The sequence below is a fragment of the Bison bison genome, unplaced genomic scaffold (assembly GCF_000754665.1).
Source record: "Bison bison bison isolate TAMUID 2011002044 unplaced genomic scaffold, Bison_UMD1.0 scf7180017864338, whole genome shotgun sequence".
NCBI classification, from domain to species: Eukaryota; Metazoa; Chordata; class Mammalia; order Artiodactyla; family Bovidae; genus Bison; species Bison bison.
The window spans coordinates 2,055,805-2,063,314 of record NW_011494910.1 but is presented as its reverse complement, the minus strand read 5'-3'; the positions used below and the strand labels follow the sequence as shown (position 1 = coordinate 2,063,314).

At 40.0% G+C, this 7,510-nt stretch overlaps 2 non-coding genes across 2 annotated transcripts; one reads left to right on the top strand and one right to left on the bottom strand.

Annotated features, from left to right (window-relative positions):
- The first annotated feature begins 4,998 nt into the window (after positions 1 to 4,998).
- TRNAK-UUU lies at positions 4,999 to 5,071 on the top strand. The gene has a single exon. It is a non-coding gene; the product is annotated as a tRNA-Lys (tRNA).
- Positions 5,072 to 5,332: 261 nt separating this feature from the next.
- Positions 5,333 to 5,405, bottom strand: TRNAK-UUU. The gene has a single exon. It is a non-coding gene; the product is annotated as a tRNA-Lys (tRNA).
- Between the last annotated feature and the right edge of the window lie 2,105 nt (positions 5,406 to 7,510).

The following is a 7,510-nucleotide window of genomic DNA, read 5'->3' as shown; positions in this document are numbered from 1 at the left end:
GTGCTCACAAACCATGTATTTGATAAACAGGAAATCTGGGTTTAGTCTAACTATTCTAGAAACCAGAAAGTTCCACAGGTCTTTAGTTTCCCCAATCTGTAATGTAAAAGGAGTGAATTGAATAAATTTTCTAAGGCCTACTGCAGCTTTAAAGGAATTAAAAGCCAATGTTATTGGCCTTTCTGAAAAGCTGTAAGAAACTATTTCAGACATGTAAAAAAGTGTAATGAAGAATATGACTCCTTTCCCCCACAATTCTTCATAAAGAACATTACCTGTACAAAAAAGTCCTGCATGTGGGACTCTCCTGGTGATCCAGGGGCTGACTCTGATCTCTCAGTGCTGGGGCCCTGGATTTGATCCCTGGTTGGGGAACTAGTTCCCACATGCCACAGCTAAGACCCTGTGCAACCAAATAAATAAATAAAAATAAGTATTTTTAAAAGTTCCCCTTCAGTCTCTTCTCCGATGACATTTCCCTCCTTCATCTGAAGAGGGAACCATTATCCTGAGTTTGGTATTTACCCCTGCAACCATTTAGTCTTTTAGGATTTATACCTGTATATATTCCTTTCAAATATTTTATACTTCAAATTTTAAAAAAATTTGTCTTCATGTTTACCCTTCTGTCTGTGTACTTTGTATCCTAATCTCCTTTTCTCATGAGGACATCAGTTCAGTCGCTCAGTCGTGTCCGACTCTTTGCGACCCCATGAACTGCAGCACACCAGGCCTCCCTGTCCATCACCAACTCCCGGAGTCCACCCAAACTCATGTCCATTGAGTCGGTGATGCCATCCAACCATCTCATCCTGTGTCGTCCCCTTCTCCTCCTGCCCTCAATCTTTCCCAGCATCAGGGTCTTTTCAAATGAGTCAGCTCTTCACACCAGGTGGCCAAAGTATTGGAATTTCAGCTTCAACATCAGTCCTTCCAATGAATACCCAGGACTGATTTCCTTTAGGATGGAGTGGTTGGATCTCCTTGCAGTCCAAGGGACTCTCAAGAGTCTTCTCCAACACCACAGTTCAAAAGCATCAATTCTTCTGCACTCAGCTTTCCTTATAGTCCAACTCTCACATCCATACATGACTACTGGGAAAACCATAACCTTGACTAGACGGATCTTTGTTGACAAACTAATGTCTCTGCTTTTTAATATGCTGTCTAGGTTGGTCATAGCTTTCTTTCCAAGTAGTAAGTGTCTTTTAATTTCATGGATGCAATCATCATCTGCAGTGATTTTGGAGCCCCCCAAAATAAAGTCAGCTACCGTTTCCCCTGTTTCCCCATCTATTTGCCATGAAGTGATGGGACCAGATGCCATGATCTTAGTTTTCTGAATGTTGAACTTTAAGCCAACTTTTTCACTCTCCTCTTTCACTTTCATCAAGAGCCTCTTTAGTTTTTCTTCACTTTCTGCCATAAAGGTGGTGTCAACTGCATATCTGAGGTTATTGATATTTCTCCTGGCAATCTTGATTCCAGCTTGTGCTTCATCCAGCCCAGCGTTTCTCATGATGTACTCTGCATAGAAGTTAAATAAGCAGGGTGATAATACACAGCCTTGATGTACTCCTTTTCCTATTTGGAACCAGTCTGTTGTTCCATGTCCAGTTCTAACTGTTGCTTCCTGATCTGCAAATCTAATGTGTATTCCTTGAGTGAGAAATTGGAACATTAATGAGCCAAAATTTAGTAGTTCCCCATTGCTTAGGGGACAGTTATTCTTTCAAGTTAACTTAATATTGTCAACTTTCTAAATTCTCTATGTCTCCCTCTACTCCAGTCAAATACATGTTAAGCCTTAAATTGAAGCGTCATTTTCTTAGGTCAGTCTCCCAAGACAATAGAAGTGAAAGCAAAAATGAACAACTGGGACCTAATCGAACTTAGAAACTTTTGCACAGCAAAGAATATCATGAAGAAAACAAAAAGATAGCCTACAGACTAGGAGAAAATATTTGCAGCACGAGACCAGGGGTTCATTTCCAAAATTGTATACAAACAACTCATACAACTCAATAACAAAAAACCCAAACAACTCAATCTAAAAATGGACAGAAGACCCAAGTAGACATTTCTCCAAAGAAGATACATAGATGGGCAATAGGCACATGAAAAGACATTCAGCTTTGCTAATTATTAGAGAAATACAATCAAAATAACATTGAGGTATATGCGTCACACCAGTCAAAATGGCCATCATCAAAGAGTCGATAAATACTGAAGAGGATGTGGAAGAAAGAGAACCCTCCTACATTGTTGGTGGGAATGTAAATTGGTGCGACCACTATAGAAGATACTATGGAGGGAAGTTCCTCAAAAAACTAAAAATAGAGTTGCCACTAACTCCAGGAGATAGTGAAGGACACGGAAGCCTGGCATGCCGCAGTCCACGGGGTCGCAAGGAGTTGGACATGACTGAACAACTGAACAACAATGATCCAGCAATCTCACTCCTGGGTATATATCCAGAGAAAACTATAATTTGAAAAGATATATGCATCTCAATGTTCACAGCAGCACTATTTAGGATAGCCAAGACATAGAAGCAACCTTAATGTCCATTGACAGATGAATGGATAAGAAGGTGTGGTACACATATACAGTGCAACACCACTCAACCGTAAAAAGAAAGAAAGAATGCCATTTGCAGCAACATGGATGGGCCTAGAGATTATCATACTCACTGAAGGAAGTCAGAAAGAGAAGGACCAATATCATATACCATTTATATGTAGAAACTAAAATAAGAAAAAATGAACTTATTTACAAAACAGAAACAGACTCACAGACATAGAAAACGTGGTTACCAAAGGGGAAGGAGAAGAGGAGGGATAAATTAGGAGTTCAGGATTAACAGGTGAACACTACTGTATGTAAAATAGATAAACAACAAGGTTCTACTGTATAGCACAGGGGAATATATTCAGTATCCTGTAATAAACTGTAATGGAAAAGAACATGAAAAAAGAATGTGTGTGTGTATCTGAATCACTTTGCTATATACCAAAAACTAACACAACATTGTAAAGCAAGTGTACTTCAATAAAAAAATAAATGTGTTAAAGTTTATATATAGCATGACTATAGTTAATAATAGTGTCCTATATATTTGTATTGCTAAGAGAGTAATCTTGGAAGTTCTATTACAAAAAAAATTTTTTGTAACTGTATGTGGTGACAGATGTTAACTAGATTTATTAGGACGATCATTTTGCAGCATATACAAATATCAAATCATTAGGTTGTGCACCTGAAATGATGTAACATGTCAATTTTACCTCAATAAAAATTAATTTAAAAAATATGTTAAGCACTTGTTGAAGGTTGGATAGTGTCAGAGAACCAAAGAACAGAATCATGGAGTCTGATCTTGTTATATTTTTATCTAACTTTGTGAATGCTTATTATATGTCAGACACTATTCTAAGCAATTTACATAAACAATCTTATTTAATTCTTGCAATCATTTTATTGTCCTGAGACAGAGGAATAGTTTACTCTAGATCACACAGGGTAGTAAGGTTTCAAAAAGGGGCACCTAACTTCAGTACCCAGTCTTTACGGATCCTTTCAATTTTTGAAGGTACTTACATGCATCGTTTAGAAAGTTTCAAGTTGAAGTATAGTTGATATACAATATTATATTAGTTTCAGATGAACAGCATTGTGATTCAGTATTTTTAGAGATACTGCTATTGAAAGTTATTACAAAGTAATGGCTGTAATTTTCTGTGCTGTGCAATATATCTTTGTTGCTTAATTTTTATATTTGAAATATAGCCTAACACTATCTTACAATTATTCCCAAATTGTGTTCTTTTACATGATTATTAATGGCTACATATCATTCTTAATAGCTGCTGCTGCTGCTAAGTTACTTCAGTCGTGTCCGACTCTGTGCGACCCCATAGACGGTAGCCCACCAGGCTCCCCTATCCCTGGGATTCTCCAGGCAAGAACACTGGAGTGGGTTGCCATTTCCTTCTCCAGTGCATGAAAGTGAAAAATAAAAGTGAAGTCGCTCATTCTTAATAGGCTATACCATAATTTATATAGCCATTTATGTCATTTACAGTTTTTTTTTCCAGTTAAAATGCCTTGATGTTCTTTTCTCTCTTGTAATCAAATCTTTTTGCACATCGCTGATTATTTCTTTAGGACAAATTCCTCAGAGTGGAATTGCTGGACCAGGGCAATCACTTAAAGCAGTTGGAATTAAGGGAAAGCAACGTCAGCTAAGAAAAACCCTTCCATGTCCCGCTCTAAGCCCCACGGAGGGTTAATTCTCCACGTCAGCCCTGTTGCAGAGGGCAGCGCTCAGAGTACTGGCGGCTGTGGAAGAGAAGAGCCTCCGATGCCAAGATCGAGAAAATGTCTCACCGCTGGCATGTTCAGCTTTCCACTCTGGTTTCCTGGGATTTCTGACTGGAAGGTCATTGGGGTTTGTGTCACGTAAAACTATGACTCGGACCCCATGATGGGACCTGCAGGACAATCCCACCATCCCTCTGCGGGGTCCTTTCTCCCGCTCCACACTACACAGTTCAGTTCAACAGCTTCAGAACAGCGTATCTGTATTCTCTCTTAGAGAGGTTTTTGTGTGTGTGTGTGTTTTGTTTTGTTTTTTTTTTGGTCGGGAACGTTTTAGATACCCACCCTTTTATCAAGAGTGTAATAAATCTTGTCAGTACAGATCTTCAAAAGTGGCCTACGTCACCGTTCTGTTCATCTTAGACTTGTCAGAGAGATTACCTAATTATTATTATTATTACCCAATAATGGTTATTGGGCACAGAAGAATCTCGCAATCCTGAGTTAACCGGTAATGCTGGCGAAAGGTCCACGAGGCGCGTTCTGTTTTCCCTGGCGCACGAACCCAGTGCTTGACCGGGTTTACCACAGTTTCACAAAATGCCGGCGGAGGAGGCGGGTCCGCGGCGCTCGTCGTCCTTAAGTAAGACGCCGCAGGAGCAATGTTTGTTCGTGAGAGCCCGGATAGCTCAGTCGGTAGAGCATCAGACTTTTAATCTGAGGGTCCAGGGTTCAAGTCCCTGTTCGGGCGCTTTGCGTTTTTTCACCTTCAGTTTTGTTTTCTTCCCCAGTTCTTAGAAATCTGAAGGAAAAAAATTCCTCCCGAAAACCGCGCAAAACCTCCGCACTCACCAAGAAATTGAGTCATTTTGCGTAGCCGCTTTTCTTTCTTCCCTGACTGTACGTTTATCTATCATACTCCGAAATCAATGAAAAATAAAGTTGATACGACTTGAGGTAGAAGTAGACTTAGCAACTAAACAAACCTTGGAATTTTCGAAAAATCAGAAGGCGCCCGAACAGGGACTTGAACCCTGGACCCTCAGATTAAAAGTCTGATGCTCTACCGACTGAGCTATCCGGGCTCTCTCGAAAACCTTTTTCTCTTCTGTTTACTTGATAATATTCTAATTGGCCCTCAAACCTAAATTTTAGTTAGTATTATTTTTTCCAGTAAGATAAGGAAACACAAACATTCATTTTTCTGTGTTTTTCTCCATTCACTTAATACGTGTTTTCTTCAAGTTCCTTCATATTTAATGTCTGATGAATTTCTAATATTCACTAAGCTCTCTAAAATTACGTGGTAGTAAATGACAGAAAAATGGGAAACGCAGACGAACATTAACAATTCAGAAAGCTGCAACCTCTTTTTACTACCCTTCTGTCTTCAGTGTACTGCTTCCCTGATAGGGCCTCTGAGTGTCGGTTATACTCTGCGGAACCAGGTTTCAGGGATTTCCCCCATATCTTTAATGAACAATAGGACCTCTGAATGTCAGTTATATCTACTGACCCAGGTTACAGTATTTTCCCCATATTTTTAAAGAACAATGTATTTCCATTCACTTGATGATATAGCTGTTAAACAGGCATTCCTTAGCACAGAAGAAGGAAAGACACATTTGACTCATAAATAGAGGAGCTAATATGGGAAAAGATAAGTGACTGTGGAAAGGTGGATCCGAATATAGATTGAGAGAAAGGGAGTTTAGACCTTTAATTTAGATTTTGATTGAATTTTTCCCTTTCTCCCTCTTCCAGACAAGTTGCAATTTTCAAATCAGACTCCCAAGGTGAGTCCTTCTAAAGCAGTATTAGTGTGTACCAGTGAAAGCAACATAAATTATTAAGAATAAAAATCTCCAGATCAGCCTGGCTTTTCCTAAAATCAACTTCATCAACTGTGACGCATAGGGTAAGGAAAACAGGATTATGAAATTTCAAGACTGATAAGGGAGTGCATTTTTGTTTCTGGGAACCTGAGGCTTCTGACACAATGAACTAAATTGCCCAGCCTCAGTTGCAGGAGTTTGCTTCCTACAATTGCCTGATTCTTTAAAAACAAAGGCCAACAAACTGTGTGATCCTACACAGGCCTGAGTTTCCACATCAATAAAACGAGGGAAGTTGGTTAGATGACCTGTACTGCGGCTGCTGCTAAGTCGCCTCAGTCGTGTCCGACTCTGTGGGACCCCAGAGACGGCAGCCCACCAGACTCCCCCTTCCCCGGGATTCTCCAGGCAAGAACGCTAGAGTGGGTTGCCATTTCCTTCTCCAATGCATGCAAGTGAAAAGTGAAAGTGAAGTCGCTCAGTCATGTCCAACTCTTAGCGACCCCATGGTTTGTAGCCCACCAGGCTCCTCTGTCCATGGGATTCTCCAGGCAAGAGTACTGGAGTGGGGTGCCATTGCCTTCTCCGAGATGACCTGTAAGACACTTTCTAAATTAAAAATTTTTACCACTCTTGTTACTATTTTTGCGGGGGATAAGATTAGAAGGAAGACTCAAAACGCAACAGGAAGAAATAATGTAATTGTACAAACATTTACTGATCATCTATTGATATTATGGCTTAGGTTCTGTGATGAAAGTCAGAGATATATAGGACCTGGATCCTGTTCACAGTCTAGGAAAGAAGGGAGACATTTAAGCAGTTAATTTAAACAAAGTAATAAACGCAGTATTAAGAATTCAAGTACAAGAAGAGGCAGGAGATGAGAATGGACAGACAGAAAGGGTGTACAAAATGAGGGCAAGGGGTCTTTCAGTTTTCAGCAAGGAAAACAGGATCAAAGTTAAGTTTCAACAAGTTAACTGTCAGAGGTATGCAGAGGAAACTGTAGTGAGCCAGACAGACATTTATCTATTCAGGTATTTCTTGAGCACTCATGTGTGAAATAAGGAAAAACTGTTTGCTCTGTTTGAATGAGATGTGAAAATGTATTATACCTAATTTCTTTTTTTTTTTTTTTAAGGAAGGGAACTAGTAGCTGTCCAGTGTCCCTGTGAAGTGAAGTGAAGTTGCTTCAGTCGTGTCCGACTCTGTGTGACCCCATAGACGGCAGCCCACCAGGCTCCCCGGTCCCTGGGATTCTCCAGGCAAGAACACTGGAGTGGGTTGCCATTTCCTTCTCCAATGCATGAAAGTGAAAAGTGAAAGTGAAGTTGCTCAGTCGTGTCCTGTTT